The 19,557-nt window shown below is 35.9% G+C and overlaps 1 non-coding gene across 1 annotated transcript; it reads left to right on the top strand.

The window, feature by feature from the left end:
- Positions 1-18,064: 18,064 nt before the first annotated feature.
- On the top strand, positions 18,065-18,171 carry LOC141716333 (small nucleolar RNA R71). The gene has a single exon (XR_012573046.1). It is a non-coding gene; the product is annotated as a small nucleolar RNA R71 (small nucleolar RNA).
- The last annotated feature ends 1,386 nt before the right edge of the window (positions 18,172-19,557 follow it).

The following is a 19,557-nucleotide window of genomic DNA, read 5'->3' as shown; positions in this document are numbered from 1 at the left end:
TAGAAATGCTAGATGTTCATCAATGTCATCCATATCATCTTGGCTCAAAAATCTTCATTTCTGCTACCAGCCCATTGCCCTTGTTTTCACAGACCTTTGAAGTAGACTCAACAGCTTCTATCATCTCCATCTCTTTCTCTAACTCAGCAACCAGTGCAATGGACCCTCCTTTCTTCCTCCCTTTCTCCATTCTTTCATCTTGCTCTATTTCAAGCTCATAAGTCTTTAGAATGCCATACAGTCTCTCTAGTGTAAATTCCTTGTATTCTTGTGAATTTCTCAAGGAGACTGTCATTGTTTCCATTCCTTTGGTAGGGATCTCAGAAAACTTGAGGTTAAAATCTTTGGTTTGGTAGACTCTTGCATGCAGCTTTAGAGCATTTAGTAGCTTTTGAAATCTACTAAAGATATCAGTAAGAGTTTCACCTTCTTCAAAGTGGAAATGCTCATATTGCTGAATTAGTAACTGCATCTTATTTTCTCTAACTTGTTCAGTGCCATCACAGATAATCTGAATTGTATCCCGAACTTCCTTGGAAGTTTTGCAATTGATGATGTTGTCAAACATGTCACCATCAACTCCATTGAACAGAATATTCATGGCCTTCTTATCTTTCATGACTTGTTCAATATCAGGATCTGACCATTCATACCTTGGCTTGGGAACTGATGGCTCATTTCTAGTTGCAGCTCTCATTGGTACATGAGGGTCTCTCTCTATGCAATCCACATAGGCCTCATCTTGAGAAAGTAAATGGAGGTGCATCTTTACCTTCCAGTGATGGTAATTATCTTTGTCCAGAAAAGGAATCTTGACTCCAACATCCTTCTTGTTCATCTTGCTGTTTGCTGTGATCTTTAAACTCTTTGTTCTTCAAGAGCTTGCTTTGATACCAATTGTTAGTCCCTAAAGATGCAACAAGAATTACAGAAGGGGGGTTGAATGGAATTCTTAAAACTTTTTATGAAAAATAAAATGTTCTAACTTAATATATATATATAAGACAGTGTTTTGATTTGCAGAATGCAGAATAACAAGTTAAATATGAATCAAAATACAAAGTAATAAAACTCAAGTCTTTAAAACATTCTGGTGGATTTGAATGTATCCACCAGATATATATATATATAAAGAGAACTCTGTGAAGCTTGAATAGCTCACAGCTACTTACAATAATAAGAACAACTAAACTTACAGAGAAATGCTAAGGATACAGCTTACAAATGTTTCTTTTAGAAAATACTTGCTTAGTCTACTGTTTGTTCTAATTGCTACTCTTCGTTTATATATCACCAAGATTACACAGTAATAAGGCAAGATAATAAAACAAAGCATGTCAAGTCTACTATCTATGCTACTTCATTACTCTATTCCAGCATCTTTGAATATCTTCATAATAGCATGGAAATGGCAATGCTTCTTTGTCTCAAAAAACCCAGTTGAATAGGCTTCCACATTCCTTTTGTTTACACTCGACGCATGTGACTGTGTTGTCACTGTCAACAGATGTTGAATTGATTATCCGTCGGGTACATGATCATCCGTCGGGTTGCCTTGTTGATCATCTATCGAGTAGCATTGTTGATTATCCGCCGGGTAGCTATTTGGCACTTGACTCATTTCATTTATGCAGAATTACAAGACATCATCTATGTACAATTAATCAACCTATCTGCTTATCTAATTAAAGTCAACATGACTTATATGCTACTACATATCTATATAAATGTGTTTGCAGAAATATACTTCATGACTTATTATTACACAAGCTACTCACTCGATGGATAACAAATTATCATCCGTCGGGACTATATTGAGTCATCCGTCGGGGACTATAACCTTACCTCGAGTGCTACATTTCTCACTAAAGTTAAATCTACTAAGGTGTTTTGTTCAGTGAAATCATCAAGTTCACAATATATTCACCCCAACAAGTCAAGCAAGAAAATGAATATCTAAAGACAAGCTGAAGTGTGCTATTGAGATAGAAGCTGTGTTGAGGGAGAAGCTAGAGAAGAATGAAGTGAAACTGAAATCATTCAGAAATGCATCTTAGTTAGTTGGTCAGTACCATGAGAAGAGCAAGCCATATGCTAACATAGCTATTGGCTTGGATTATGATGCATTGAAAAAACAACAGGAAAGTTGAAGGTGATAAGGGAAAAGCAACTACAACGTGAAGATGTCCCAGCTATACTGAGAAAGGCTGGTTCACCTATGTTCAAGGCATGTGAAAGTAAATTTTAGTGAAGAAGAGTTGATCATAAAGCAAGAAATTGGCTGATGAGGATAATGAAAAGAAATTTACAGCAACAACTCCAACTTCTAAAGATGAGAAGAAGCTCATGGTTGATTAAACTCCCAAGAAGCCAGTCGAGGAAGTTAAAACTGAAGATGCAAGAAGAAGAAGAAAACAAAAATGGAAAGATTGGGATAAAAAAAAAAGCAACAACTTTGTATTCGTTACTGATGCTCCTAGAAAACAATGTCAGAAATGTGGTTCTACAGATCATCTAACTCACCTTTGTAAAAAGACTTTTAGTGAGCTAAGATTGGGAGCATGCAAGTATGGTGAAGCAAAGACGGAAGATACCTATTCCTTCTGTGATAAGTTTGATTGCATTCCTTGCAATATGAAAGTAATGACAAGTTGCCACAAGCTGAGAATAGACCTCAAAGAAATCAATGTTGGGTATACAGCCACAAAGGAACATGCAAATCAAGCAATGAACACCATTATTTCTAATCAACTCATTCTAATTTTGCACATCTTGTTAACAAGAAGAAATTACCCAACACTGCTTGGGCAGCTAAAACACTTAATCCTCATTGTGTGCAGGGAAAAATTAAAAAAGTCTATGGATCATAGACAGTGGATGTTCAAGATATATGACAGGTGATATAGCCCTGCTATCACCGTTTGAGGAGATGGTTGGCCCATTAGTGACTTTTGGAGACAACATCAAAGGTTTCACAATGGGATATGGCAAATTAATTTCTGGAAATGTTGTTATTGAAGATGTAGCATTGGTAGCTGGTTTAGAAGTAAATATTCTAAGTGTTAGTCAATTCACAGATAGAGGATTCAATGTCAAATTTAACAAAGGAGAATGCTTAATCATTAACAAAAAGACTAATGAAGTTGCTTTAAAAGGAAGTAAGAAAGGGAAGCTTATATGTTATAAACTTAAACTGAGGAGGATGAAATTTGTTGCTTCTACACCAAGGCATCTGAAGAACAAAGCAAGTTGTGGTATAAAAAGCTCTTTTCACTTGAATTTTAAAGCAATCAATACTCTAGTAAAAAAGGAGTAAGTGGGAGGACATGCCAAATCTGGAGTTTGCTCAAAATGAGGTCTGTGAGGCTTGTCAAAAGGAAAAATGAAGAAATCAAGTCACAAGAGTAAACTGTGAATTCCATAAGTGCACCTTTGCAACTTATTCACATGGACTTATTTGAACCAGTTAATATCTTATCAATTTCAAGAAAGAAATATGCACTTGTGATGGTGGATGACTACTTAGATACACATGGGTAGAATTTATGCACTCTAAAGATGAAACTCCACACATCACAATTGAACACATTAAGAAGATTGAGAACCGGGATGAAGATCATAATTGTGTGAAAATATTGAGGAGTGATAATGGCACAGAATTCAGAAATGCAACTTTAACTGAATTCTGCAAAGACAACAGCATTGTTCAAGAATTCTCAGCAGCTAGGACACCTCAACAAAATGGTGTTGTTGAAAGGAAAAATAGAACATTAGTGGAGGCTGCTAAAATAATGTTGCAAGATGCCAAATTGTTAACCAGTTTTTGGGAAGAAGCTGTCAACACTGCACGCTACACTCAAAATAGATATCTCATTAACAAAAATCTTGACAAATCACCCTACTCAATCTTATCTAAAAGAAGCCTGCTGTGAAACATCTTCATGTGTTTGGAAGCAAGTGTTATGTTCTAAAGGACAACTCTGAATATGTACGAAAATTTGACTCTAAAGTTTTTGAGGCAATTTTCATTGGAGAGAACTACCTATAAAGTCTATGTGCTTGAACAAAAGAAAATTATGGAAATCACAGATGTAACTTTTGATGATGAAAGTGTCCAGGCTTGGAATTCCTTGATGAAAATGAAACTGAGATGCTGAAATTTAAAAATCTCAACATTGATAGTGATTCTGAGGATGAAGCTGAAGTCAACACAAATCATAGAATGGATGAAGAGTCAACTGAAAAAGTAAATCATGATAATGGAAGCTCATCTCAAACACCTGAATTTGATAGCAAAAAATCAGGGAGAGAAAGATAAGAAGGTTCTACAAGTTATTCCAGTGGTGAAGAAAATGCAAAAAATTCAAGTCAACAAACTCACACCAGAAAGTGGGATATGAGTCACACAAGAGAAGTAATTATTGGCGATCCAACTATTGGAGTGAGGACTAGAAGTGCAACTACAAATAAATGTCTTCATACATGTTTTCTTTCACAAGTTGAGCCCAAGAAAATTGAAGAAGCCCTACTTGATCCTGATTGGATATCTGCTATGCAAGAGGAGCTAAATCAGTTTGAAAGAAACAAAGTTTGGAAATTGGTTCCTGCACCAAAGAACAAGAGCGTAATTGGAACAAAGTGGGTGTACATGAACAAAATGGATGAAAATGGAATTGTCACCAGAAATAAAGCAAGGTTGCTTGCAAAAGGCTATTCACGGGAGGAAGGAATTGACTATGATGAAACCTTTGCTCCAGTTGCAAGACTTGAAGCAATAAATATCTTTCTTGCATTTGCTGCACACTCAAATTTTAAGGTGTATCAAATGGATGTAAAGAGTGCATTCCTTAATGGTGAGTTCGAAGAATAAGTTTATGTGCAACAATCACCTAGCTTTGAAGATCCAGAATTTCCATATTTTGTATACAAATTACTCGAGGCTCTCTATGGACTAAAGCAAGCACCTAGAGCTTGGTATGAAACACTGTCAGAACTTTTGCTTAAACATGGATTCACTAAAGGTACAATAGAAAAGACTTTCTTCTACAAGTTGCATGGTAATGATATGATCCTAGTTCAGATCTATGTGGATGATATCATATTTGGTTCTACTAATGAAAAGCTATGTCAAAGACTCTCAAAGCTCATGCAGAGTGAATATGAAATGAGTATGATGGGAGAACTTAGTTACATTCTTATACTTCAAGTCAGTCAAAGATGTGATGGGATTTTCATCAACCAAACTAAGTATATCAAGGATTTATTAAAGAAGTTTGGTATGGTTGATTGTTCACCTGCATATATACTTATATCTACAGCTACTAAGTTGGATGAAGATAAGAAAGGAAAAAGTGTAGACATTTCAGGTTATACAGGAATGATCTTTGTTGTATTTAAATGCTAGTAGACCAGACATCATGTTTGTAACATGTCTGTGTGCAAGTTTCAAGTCAATCCAAAGGAATCATATTTGGTGGTTGTGAAGAGAATTTTCAGTTACTTGAAGGGGACTCCAAACTTGGTATTATGGTATCCTAAGGGAACAGGTTTTGAAGCTGTTAGATACACAGATGCAGATTTTGTTGGATGTAGGGTTGACAGAAAGAGCACTAGTGGAAGCTGTCAGTTTCTTAGACAAAGACTTGTATCCTGGTATAGCAAGAAATAACAATCTGTGTCAACTTCCACAACTGAGGCTGAATACATAGCTGCTGGAAGTTGTTGTGCTCAAGTGTTTGGATTAGAAATAAGCTAATGGATTATGGCCTAGTGCTACATAAAATTCCAATTATGTGTGACGATACTAGAGCTATATCTGTTGTGGCTAATCCAGTTAATCATTCTAAAACAAAGCACATTGATGTAAGGTGCCATTTTATTAGAGAACATGTTGCAAATGGTACCATTGAGCTTATTTTTGTTCAACATAAAATAATTAGCTGACATTTTTACCAAAACTTTGGATGAAGCAACTTTCACTAGACTTGTAAGTGAAATTGAAATGCTAAATTCTTCATCCTAAAGGTAAGAACTCAGCTAATATTTTGCAGCAGATTAATTTCTAGTAAATCAAAGTTAATTTGATTTAATTGGAAATTAACTGGAATATGATTTATAAATATTCAGGAAATTTATGTATATTTTTTTTCAAAATTCAAAATTTAGCTTGGAATTTTTTAACTCTAAGAAAATTGTCTAAGTGTTGATGTACATTTTCAATATATGAAATGAGCACAAGACAGTGTCAAAAAGAACAAATATATTTAGAGAAATGAGTTCTCGATAAGTCTAATTGACTTCTTGACAAGCCAATTTAAGACTTCTCGAGTGAGTTCTCGATAAGTCATTTTTTCTGACTTCTCGAATTATGGCTTATCGGTAAGTATTTGTAGAGTTCCCCATAAGTATTAACTCATAAAGTTCTCTACAAGTATAACTTTGGACTTATCAATAACTCAGAACTGAGATAATTTAATTTAATAAATTATTTTGGTAAAATACTTTTGATAAAATCATTCTGATTTTATTTTGATTTATTCAAATAAAAATTGGAAATAATTCAGTCCATTCAGGACAAACACGGTATTTATCTGACATCTCGATAAGTCATTTCTAGTTCTTGATAAGAGTCAGGAAAATGACATATAGATATGTATCTATTCTCTCAATATGACTTCTCGATAAGCAAATTCTAAACGTCCATTTTTAGTTCTCGATAAGTCATTTACCTTTTACTATAAATACTCAGACATCTCTACATACACCTCTTTATGCTTTCGAGATCTCTAAGTGACCTAAGTTTTCCAATTCTCAACCGTTTTCTCTCGTTTCAAACTCTTTCTCTCTACTTTTTCTTTTCCACTTAAATTCAAACTATTTCAATGGCACCAAACACAGTTACACCTTTCATCCCAAAGTAGGGCACCAATTAACTCGCTTTTATTGATGAAAATCAGGCTCTTGATGCTTTCAAAAGTTTTGTGAAGTTTCTTTCTGAAACTTAAATTGCAGGTGCTTTGACAGTAAATCCAAATCTGTATTTGGATGTTCTGGGGGATTTTTTAAACACGGTTGTGGTAAGGACTGTGGTGCATGAGAAGCAAGATGTGTCTATAGTGGTTAATTGCTCCATTAGAGGGCAACAAGTGGAATTTTCTGAAGATGATATCAATGTAGCTTTGGGAATCCCAACTGAAAATCTGGTGGAGGTTCCAACACAGGATGAGCTAGCTGAGTTCATGGACTTCATCAATTATAGTGAAAGAATCAACCTGGCTAGCCTGAACAAGAAGTTTCTCAAGAGAGAATGGTCTTTCTTGTTTGACTCTATTGTGAGGGCCTTCACACGCAGAAAGACAAGGTATGACAACATCCCTAGTGTTGTCCAGAAGATGGTGTTCTCAATGGCCCCCAATAGACACCTCAATGTAGGTCATCTTATCATGGAGGAGCTAAGCACCAGGCTCATTATGCCTTTGACAGTAAGAGGTAAAGAAATTTTCTTCCTAGATTTATAATTTCTGCTTTAAATCATAAAGTGCATGACATTCATATGCTCAATGGTATAGATAGGACTAAAATATGCAATTGTAATCAAATGTCCAAAGTTCTATTTGGTTCACTTACTACTAAAAACAAGGTACATGTAAGTCTTAAACTCACTCCATTTATGATTGAGAGATTTAAGACTTACCCTTACCCTATGCCTGACATGAGATCTAATAGTGAACCTAGTACAACCATAGCTCTTGTCTCTGTGGAAGTATAAATGCAGGACAACCAACAAGGGTCATCCCAAGCTGAGACCATTCCTTCTGTATAAATGAAAGCTAGGAAGTCAACCACTTCATCCTCTCAAAAGGGTGAAGTGAGTAAAAAGAAGAGAAAGCAGGCACCATTAAAAGTATTTACTGAGAGTGGTTATGACCAAATAGAAAAAGAGTCACCCTTGTTCAGAAAAATAAAGAAGGTAAAATAAACTGAGTTGACTACTCAAGCCACCTCTGCACCCTCCTAACAGGATGCAGTTATAAAACAGGGACTTAAACAGACTCTAGAGGCATCCTCTCAACAGAGTGTCTCTATTGAACAAAGCATCCACCCTAATGCACCTTGTACAGAGTCTACACCGTCACTTGAACAAATTCAAATGTATGAAAGAAGAAATAAGGAAGGCACACACAAAGAGAGCACATCTCTTGAATCTCCCTCATTCATTCAGGGGGAGCTGCCAAAACTCAATTCTGAAACTCAAACTCTAATCTCTCAAATTTCTTCTTCATATAATGAAGCACTTGAATCTAATTCTCAAGTGTTGCCACCTTCAAGTGACATGGTTCAAGAAACTATGCTCACCACCCGGGAACCAAATTTAGTTTGTGAGAGGCTACATGATAGGGTAGACCTTGATGACACCAACAAAAATACAGGAGTTTCATCAGTTTTTACTGAAGACCCTGTGGTGGTTACAAATGCACCTTCATGTGCAAATCAACCTTCACAGGTTGTAAGGTTTGAGGGTAGTACTCCTGAGGGGGAGCTATCTAAATTCTCTCCAATTCAATTGGAGGTTCCTCTTGTGGGAACAACATCCCTCAAAATCCTAGATGATATTGCACTCACAGTTGAAGCTAGGAGTTTAAATGCCGATGATCCTGCTATAGGGGAGGAAAGTGCATCACTTTCAAGTAAAATTATTTTGAAAGAAACATAAGGGTTTGAGACTAGAGTACATGACAGTAACGTAGTTAACTTCCCTCCAATTCCAATGGAGGTTCCCACCACAAGTGGAGAATAACAAACTGTCACAACCACAGGTCACCCTGTGAGTCAAACCGTGAACTCTGTCACAGGTGGTTCTACTGAAACTCTACCTTCCACCTCAAATCCAAATGACCAACCTTCAACATCCAACCCTTCACAACAACCATCTCATCCAATCCAACAGTGGCTACAAAATGCTCAATCTCAACCAAACACTGTGGATGATCTTCTAGTTGATCAAATTTCAGGTGTTGCTAACATCTCATAGCATCTGCTCACTTCGTACATGACAAATCAAGACTATCAGAAAATTCTGCTCACTTATAATGAAGATGTTGAGAAATAAAAGCAGAAAATAGTGAATGAAGTTGAGCAGGATGACAATGTGGATGTTTGGTTGTCTAAGGACTTCACATTGGAAATAGATCAAGTCTTGGAAAGATTCAGGGAGGAATATGTCACAATTTTGGGGAGTAATTCCAAGATCCTGACTCCACAAGAAGTGTATGTTGCAGTTAATGAAGTCTACAAGGGTCAAATCAAAGTTTTCCACCTATTTGGTAAAGCAATAGAATTGACTTTGACTGGTCATCAAGACAATATCAGAAAGATGGTTAGAGAGAAGATGGATGAAATCATTCTTTCACAAGTTAAGATCCAATCAAAATTCCAACATTTTGCTGACCAAATGGAAATATTTGATCTGACTACAGTGGATGCTAGTGTCAAAATTCTAAGGCAATCTTTTGTGGCTCTGCAAGAAGTGGTTCAACAACACATTACCAACTCCAATGAAACTAGACTCAAGTTGAATCAGCTCTATCAAAGCAGATATGAGCCTTCAGCATTTTTGATGGAAGGCATAAAGGAAGTTGTGCAAGCTATTAGTATTTGTGCCCTAGAGACAACACTATGATATTTTAGTTTAAGACATTAGGATTATTAATGTTTATGTTCTATCGATTATTCTCTTTATAATTTATTAATTCTTAATTTACTGTGATATAAATGTTAGATTAAAAAATGTCCTTGGAATATGATATGCAATTCTATGTCTCTAAGTACGTGACTTAGAAATGAGATTATGATAATAGTATCAATATTCCTAAAGGTCCCTAGCCGAGTATTATTATTAAAGGACAATAATAATGCATTAAGACTGGTGTGATTGTTGACTGATGATCACATCTCATTGATCATAGGTATAGAGATACTAAAGAAAAAAACACAGGCAAATGTATATTTACATGGTACTGGACAGACCCAATGTGATATTCTACATGTCTGTTGTGTCATAAGTAATTCTCACAGTAATGGTCCTAGACCTGAAGTCATGATATTTCTATACGATAATTAATATACATTGATTCCATTAAAAGTTATCCTTGACCGGGTAATGATAAAGTGGACATTGGGTATATTATGAATCATATGAGAAATATGAATGATCTAGATGGGATTTAACCCTCCTATTTAAGGAGTGAATTTATTGGCCTCTTGTGTGAGCTAGACTATGAAATGCGTGGCCACACTCAAATGTTGATTTGATATGATAGTCTACTCATTGATCAAGGAAACTTGGATTAAACTATGATGAGGATGATACATAACATGGCTCTAGTTTAATCTATAATATTTGGTTAAAGGGATTATATTACATTGTACATTATTCACAAAAGGTTTAATCGATCGCCGATTCAATTGTTATTACTTGGGTAGCAATGATGTATTACTACATACCGCTCATTATTTATGATTTTCAATTAGATTTAAAATTCGTTGCCAATGTAATAATAACCTATAGGGTCACACACTAAGAATACTTGAAGGATTATTTAATTTAAATTGGATTTAAATTATATTAAAGTAATTTAAATTATTTATAATTAAGTATGACTTAATTAATTAGATAAATATTGATATTTGAATTTACTAATATTAATTATGAAATTTATTTGTTAAATAATTAAGTGAGACTTAATTATAATACAAATAGGAATTTTGAATTAATAATAACTCCTAATTAGTTAAGAGTTATAATTCATTTTTCTACTCTTTATATAATATCTCTTGTGTGGTTGATTTTGCAAGCAAGACTTTTACTAAAACCCTAGCCATCAAGGGAGAAGATGGAGAGACCAAGAAGAAATGAGTTTGTGCTAGTACACATTCAATTCTTGAGTTCAAGCATTCGTGTGGATACCGATAGAGCGTAGATCGCGCAAGCGGGATGCGTGGTGAGTGAACAAGCTTTGGATCTCCATTAGTCAACCAATTGGTAAAGCTTCTTAAGGTAAACAATCTGATCTACGAATTAAAATATATGTTTTTCGCATGGATCCTGCGGTGGGTATCAAAAATTCTGATTTTTTACGTTATTAATTACTGTTTACGTTGCGTTTATATGCTCGAAACCCAACATAAGCAACCTTTAGAACCTCTCTACCTTCAAGTTCTCAGTAACCCTTTTCAACATCAATAAACTTGCAAATCCAGGCTCTTCAATCTCAGGTTTCTTCCCTGCAGTCAGCCAATCAGTCTTTAACAAATCAAGTCTCCCAACTCACAGCCATGGTTCAAAGTCAGCAGGCTGATATTCAAACCTTGGTGGACTCTCATAAGCATCTACAAATGCAGAATTCGGTATCTTTGGGGGCCATCATGGGTGCACTCAACATTCCCCTGCCTGCACTTCCATAAGTTGTGAGGCCTGAAATCCATACACCTCTTATCATGCCTGCCAACAAGACTAAGGGGGAGATAGAGGCTAGGTTATTGAGATCATCTACTTAAACTGTTCAAGCTGCTAACAAGGGCAAATCTCAAGAAATTGATGTTGGTATGAAGAGGCTTATCAAAGCAGCTGAGGGACCTAGTTTGAGCAGGGAATTTGATGAATTGCTCAAGGCTCTCAGGTCTTCTCTAAATAACAATTTCTTCACATACAAGAAGGCCTTGGAAAAGATAATAAATTCTATAAGGATGATCTTGGTGACAAAGGATAACTTTCAGGAGAGAAGGATTGTGGCCAACATAAATGACACCGGGGTAGACAGGTGTATAAATGTGTCCCTTAACTATCTCATAACAAGAAGGGCATCTGAGTTGGAAATTCTGATAAATAAATTCCAGAGAGTGATTCAAGAAGACACTCTCTTGCTAACTGAATTGAAGAAATCTCAAATAGCTGCTTTTCCAGAAGCATACTTACAGCCAAGCAAGGGAGTGGCATACATCTGTTTTACCACCAAATATAGAAAACACTTCCAAATTCCTAAGTAATGTCAAAAAGCTCATTATGATTTTGGAGACATACTTGAAGACCAAACAATACAAGACTGTTGAGGATGGAAAAATGATCAAGTTGTTGGGGAGAAATCTGAGGAATCCTGAAGCCAATTTGCCTAGAACTCAAATCAATAAAGATGACTTGGATGATGATGAGCAGAAGAAATATGATCAAAAACCTTATGGCTCAAATCCAAGTCAATCCTCTAAGGCAACGGACAGCAAAGAAGGAGATATGAAAAGAGATGCAAAGAAGAAAGGAAATGATGAGAAGAAGGGTGAAGAGAGAAGAAGGAAGAAAAAGGAGGATGGTTCAGAACCACAGAAAAATACCCTACAAATCCAAATCAATCAAACTCAAACCCCTAAGCCAATAAACCCAAACACTCTACCACCTCAAACCTCTAAGCCTAAATTCTTGTACAAACACATTGCTAATACCATACTGCAAATACCAATTACCTCAAGCCAAACTTCTTTAAAGAAAATCTCAAACCTACCTTCTTTTAAGCCACCAACCAAAACTCATTACAAATCTGTTAGAAGAAAACCAAAGATACTGCAAGTTACTGAGAGGGCCATCTGGAATTGTTTCAATCAAAATGATTTTCTACCTCTGAACTGGTGCATCACAGATGAAGACTACTTTCAACAATTAGCTGATGAAATGGTCAAAGTTTGGGTTGTATCATTGAAGGAAGTAAGAATCTACTATCAAGATGGATCCTACACCTTACTTGGCAGAAATTTAATGGATATATTTTCAACCATAGAGATAAAGAGGGTGATCAAATTACTGAAGGATAAGAATACTGGAACAATGGCATGGAGGTTTGTATTGGCTGTATGGTTAGTAATAAGGGAAGAAAGAAGAGCAAAAGAAAAGGCTGAAAGAGAAGAGGGGGAAAGGAAATATGTTGAAGAGATAGAAATGTTTGAGCAAAAATATGAAGAACTCAAGGCAAAGGGGATGAGCATAATATCAAAAGATGGACACTTTCTCAACATCAAGGTTGGCAGATTCTCAAGATTCAGAGTTGGTTACTTGAATGGTTATTCATTAGATAAGTGGCTCAAGCTTGTGGAAGCTCTAAGAGGGACTCAAATCATAGAGGAATTGCAAGTACTTGTAGACTTAAAAGACCTCAGTAGACAAGAAACAGGCTATGAGAAATTTGTGTGATGAATATATTTATCAAATTCTTGAAATCACTTAATGTATAAAAGTTGTAATTCTGTCAATTTTATATGTAATGTTTTATTGTTCATTATAACTTGGGTTTAGTCTTGTTACCCCGCATGAATTTGTGATAAGAAATCTTCTCACAAATTGGGAGAAATTATTGTGCAAGATATGCATGTACTATAGCAAGACTAAGTCAAATTGACAGCCCTAACAATTAGTTGTATGATAATCTAAATTTACATTTTGAATTGTATTACTTGAGTCTGTAAAAATGTCAAAGATTAGACTGGAGTATTCATTCTGTAAACAGTCTCAAGCCTAAGAATAAACTCTTGAAGAAGATCAAGAAGATCATGCCTCGGAGAAATTATGAAGAAACTTGGAGTTGAATAAATCTTATTTGAGAAAAATATTCTAAGTCAAGATATCTACAAGTCACGGATCAAGTCATATAGAGAAGTCATTCGAGAACTCCAGAATGACTTATCGAGAAATCCATAATAGCTTATAGAAAAGTCTCAAAGATATCGACAAGCCAAATGAAGACATGAAGATGGGAGATATCGACAAGTCAAATTATCATTAGAGATCTCAGAGATATCGATAAGTCAAAATGTATATAGAGATCTATGAGATATCGACAAGTCATTTATGTATTAGAGATCTCAGAGATATCGACAAGTCAAAATGAAGATGTGAAGATTGGAGATATCGACAAGTCAAATTCTCATTAGAGATATCAGAGATATCGACAAGTAAAAATTCTTATAGAGATCACAGAGATATCGACAAGTCATTTCTACATGCAGAAGGTTGGAGACCTTGACAATCCAAGTTCACTTATAGAGAACTCAGAGACTTCAACAAGTCAAAACACCTATAGAGAACTAAGAGATCTCGATAAGCCATTATACTTATCGAGATGTTAGTTCTGAAAGAGATGTGTCCTAAGTGCAATCATGTATGATGATTTAGGAATAACTTTTATGTAATATGTTTTGATTTCATTGATATTAATAAAAGACTTGTTTTGGTTTTATTGTGGGCTTTATCTATTTAAGTGTTTAAATAAGATATACCATAGTTTAGAGTAAAGTTTTTTATGGATTATGATGAGATCATAATAATGAGACCTAAAAGATGATAACTATAAACTTAAATATTTCCTGGTTGTAGGATTACTAACTGGTAATTAGTAATCCGCAAAGATCGGTACATACTATGCTTGCTTCATTATGAAGGATGTCTGTTCTCATAGACATTTGTGTGGTGACACTATAGCTGGTATGTAGGTGCTTATTATAGAATAAGTTCACTGAACATGACTCACACAGCTGAACAACTGATGGAGTTCACTCACGTGTCAGCAGTTGTTCACATAGTGATAGTTGTACAAGTATCCTTAGACTTGAGGTCATCATAGTCATCTTGTGTACACTGAACTATGCTTTGGTTTAGTTCTTAGTGTCCAGGGACAATTATAAGGGCTCTACTGGGTATAGGAATTTGTACACGAAGATAGTGTATGATCAATAAAGGATCTACCCCTTCCAGTGAAGGAAGAGAATGTTCAATGCTGATCCACTTATGCTAGTTCAGGAATCTCTGGCCAGAGTGAATGAAATTAGAAAGGAGTTTCAAATTTACATTAAATAGAACTAAGCATAGTGAATGGGAAAGCAAATGATTAAATAAGATAGGCTTGACACAAGTTCCATGCCTTGTATTTAATCGTGATATTGCAGGGTAGAAGGAATTGATTGTACGGTAACTACTCACTGAATAGGTTCTTGGTATTCTAAGCAGTGAATTCGTATTATCCGGATAGTCGCGATATGCTGAGAAGTATCCCTCACGATGTAGAATAAATATGATTAATTTGCAATCGATTGGTATATAGCTTGTTAACAGAGGATGTCTGAATCGAAGGGAGTTATGTTTTGAAAATCTCCGAAGTTCGCCGGAAACCGGCGATGTTCTTGGCCAATTTCCGGCCAAGTCTGGGGTTATTTGAATGATTTGATTGCATGAATAAGTTCCTGGTTGTCTGTAGACGTGAGCTGGAGCTTGTGGTGAGGTGAGGGTGCCGGGATCGTGTTCTCCGGCCACCCCTGTATTTTTCGGCGACGGGGGTTGTAAAATTACAGTTTGGTACCTTATCTTTTGGGGAAGAAACAGTTAGGTCCCTGAGGTTTCCAGAACTTGCAAATTTTGGATTCCTGTTTTAAAAATATTTAAAAATCATATTTCCTATTTATTTTAATTATAAAAATTTGATTTTAATTTCTGAAAATTCCAAAAATTATTATTTTAATTTCGAAAATTATTTTTAATTCAAAAATAAATCTTGTTATGGATTAAAAACTAATATATATGATTGCTATATTTAGTACTAAGGAACGTGAGCTTTAAGGCTCGATTTTGACTGCTCTTGTGTTTCGTGACTCAATCTGCCTTAACAAGATGCCTACGTACCTTGCTGATTGCCAATGATCAAGTCAAAAAATGTAGTTCTGATTTGTGGGGTGAGGCCCCTTATATAGATGTTGGGAGTCCTTGAATTGGACTTGGTATAGGAGACTTGGTGGGCAAGTCTCGTAATTAGAATGGACTTTGGAGTCCTAGATAGTAGGAAACTGATTCCTTATCCTTTTAGGTCCCCTTGAGGCTAATCTGCAAGGATTTATATCCTTATCGGCACTCTTCTCAATAGCTGATTTTTCCCTTATTAATTAATTATGAAATTCATTAATATACAGGGTTTTTGGTCCTTCTTTGCTCCATCTGGCCTGATCTGGTCCATCCGGCCTGATCAACACGCTAACCTTGCTGTTTTGTTATGAGAAAATATTTGCTTAGTCTTCTTGTTGTTCTATTTGCTACTCTTGGTTTATATATCACCAAGATTACACAGTAATAAGACAAGATAATAAAAGAAAACCTATCAAGTCTAATACTATGCTGCTTCATTACTCTATTCCAGCATCTTTGAATATCTTCATAATAGCATGGAAATGGCAATGCTTCTTGTTCTCAAAAACCCAGTTGAATAGGCTTCCACATCCCTTTTGCATACACTCGATGCATGTGACTGTGTTGTCACTGTCAACAGATGTTTGAATTGATTATCCGTCGGGTACATGATCATCTGTCGGGTTGCCTTGTTGATCATTCGTCGAGTAGCTTTGTTGATCATCCGTCGGGTAGCTATTTGGAACTTGACTTCATTTCATTTATGCAGAATTATAAGACATCATCTATGTACAATTAATCAACCTATTCTGCATATCTAATTAAAGTCAACATGACTTATATGCTACTTACAGAATCTAAACAAAGGTGTTTACAGAGATGTGCTACATGACTTATTGCTACATAAGCTACTCACTCGATGGATGTCAAATCATCATCCGTTGGGACTATATTGAGTCATCCGTCGGGACTATATTTGTTTATCCGTCGAGTGCTATATATTTCACTAAGTTAAATCTACTAAGGTGTTTTGTTAATAAAATCATCAAGTTCACAACATATACACAACAATCTCCCCCAATTTATGTCTACTAGAATTGTAGCCATAAATTAAGAGAAACTTGATGATAACAAAACACCCTAAAATACAAATATAAATGGAAGTAGATAAAACTGTAAAGTGCTGTAATTAACAAAATATACAAAGATTTGCTCACAGTTGTTTTCAAGGTGCTCCTCTAGCCTGAGCAGATTAATCTATTTCCTTGAAGATCTGGATCTTTTTCCAAGCTTCCTGTTATTTTCTTCTATCTGATTTTGGAGCTGTCTGTGGAATTCCAGTTCATCAGATTCTGAGAGATTTAGCATTTCTTGCATTTCCAAAAGAGTCTCATTGCTAGAGATGCTCAATTGGTCTTCTAATCTAAAGAATCTTCTAACTCCTTTATCATCCATGAATTCCATCAGCCAGTAGGGCCTTAGATGCACTCTACTCCGTGTATAAGGAATAGTTAGTGTCTTTGGGAGTGCATCCTTGGCTCTAATACTCCTCAGTTCTTCAATCTTCTTTAGAACTAGTCTTCTAGATGTCACATTGAATCCAAAGTTCATTTTTAAAGGATGAATAAACCTTTATCAACACAGATTGGCTTTCTTGAAGGATCCTGTGAAGTGGCCATTGTATCTATTTTCCTCCCTTGTACTTGAATACTAACCTTTCAGGTAGTTTCCTGTAAGCATCAATCCCTCTAACTTCTTCCAGTTCATCTAGATAGAGGTTTAGATCTGAGAATTCCTTGATGTCACAGATGTACATGATATCTCCCTTGTTAACTTTGGTTTGAGCTTTGGTTGGGGACTTGGATCTGAGAGTTGAGGGCTTCACTTTCTTGACTGCTCTGGTCTTTGTCTTCTTTGTCTTCATGAAGTGATCTTTGGAAGTCTGGATGATAGGTGGCTGGCACAGGTTGTTGCGACCTCTGGAAGTTGCTCACAAACTGAGCTGATTCACTAGAAATAGCACACTGCTCCGTCTCATGTGCACCAGCACAAAGCTCACAAACACTAGTGATCTGATTAACTTCATAATTAGCCAAAGAATCCACCTTCATCATCAAAGCCTTAAGCTAATCAGCTATAGCAGTAGCTGTATCTAACTCCATAATTCCTGCTACCTTGCCCTGAGGTAGTCTCTGAGTAGGATTCTGGTATTCATTTGCAGCCATCAGTTCAATCAATTCATAAGCTTCATCGTAGCTTTTAGCCCACAAGGCTCCTCCTGATGCTGCATCAAGCATGGGTCTATAAGTAGCACCCAATCCATTATAGAAACTGTTAATGATCATCCAGTCAGGCATCCCATGATGAGGGCACTTCCGAAGCATCTCCTTATAATGATCCCAAGCCTCACATAAAGATTCTCCAGATTGCTGAGCAAATTGAGTAAGTGCATTTCTGATCGCAGCCGTCTTCGCCATAGGTAAGAATTTCTGAGCAAGATCCTCCCATTTGGTGATAGACCCTGGTGGTAGTGAATGTAACCAGCACTTAGCTTTATCCCGCAGAGAGAATGGGAAAAGCCTCAACTTAATAGCATCTTCAAAAACTCCATTGAACTTGAAAGTATCGCAGATCTCGATGAAATCTCTGATGTGCATATTGGGGTCTTCTGTCAGAGAACCCCAAAACTGAACTGAGTTCTGTATCATCTGAATCGTGCTCGACTTGATCTCAAAGGTATTAGCCGAGATTGCTGGTCGAACAATGCTAGACTAAATATCACTGATCTTCGGTTGAGAGTAGTCCATTAAAGTCTTTGGAATTGCTTCTGGTTCTCCCATTGTAATAAGAACTTCTTCTTCTTTCTCAACTAAGATCTCTTTTTCAACTTTTTCCTCGACTACAACTTCTTCCTCATCTTGATCCAGTGTTCTCTTATGAGACCGAGAACACGTATGTAGACACGCTCGCTAGAGTACCTGAAACACGACAAGGAATTAGGTAAGTAACAATGTCCGAGTCACTGAACTTTAACGACCAATGATGAAAAACACATAAACTAAAATTTAACAATGATATCCCCGAAAGCGGCGCCAAAAAACTTGTTAGGGATAAAATACGCGCTAATATTCACGCAAGTGTACGCGATCGCAAGTAATATAGTATAAATTCTAGTTCGTTCCCACAGGGATTGGTTTAGGTTAATTTCAATCAATGTATCTATACAACACTGGTATGGTTATTATCCAATGCTAAGATGAATAACAAATTGAGGTTTTTATAACTAGAATTAACTAAGAGATTATACTAAAGAACATAAACTAAGAAATTAAAGAGATTTGAATAATATGTGACACAAACATGGGATTCTAACTTCATTAAATACTTCATTCAATAGCCTTTTCATTCTTTAACCTTAACATGCAATGGTGATGACACTAATCAAACAACACGAAACTGATAAACGCCAACTTTCGTTGTAGGAATACCATACTACCAGACATCCACAAAAGAGATAGAATCTGAATAGACACCAATTATATTGAGACCCTATATGTCTATAGAATTTGACAACATAATGGTTTAACGTACAAGTTATCTATCGTGATTACATAGGGCAAGTAAGATAGTTAAAATTACCTACAAATCATGCATATCAAATACATGAACCTATGCTAGCATGGAAAGTTCTAAACCCTTAAATTCACTTTCTCTTCATTAAAGATTAACACACTAACTTATAAGTTCGCGACGCTCATAAGATGAATAAGCACAACCAATACTAGGTTATCATACAATCACCATACACTAAGGCATCGAAACGAATTGACTAAAGAAATCCATAAATA

The sequence above is a fragment of the Apium graveolens genome, chromosome 3 (assembly GCF_009905375.1).
Source record: "Apium graveolens cultivar Ventura chromosome 3, ASM990537v1, whole genome shotgun sequence".
Taxonomy (NCBI): domain Eukaryota; kingdom Viridiplantae; phylum Streptophyta; class Magnoliopsida; order Apiales; family Apiaceae; genus Apium; species Apium graveolens.
Note: the sequence above shows the minus strand (reverse complement) of the source record. Positions and strands in the feature narration are given on the sequence as shown.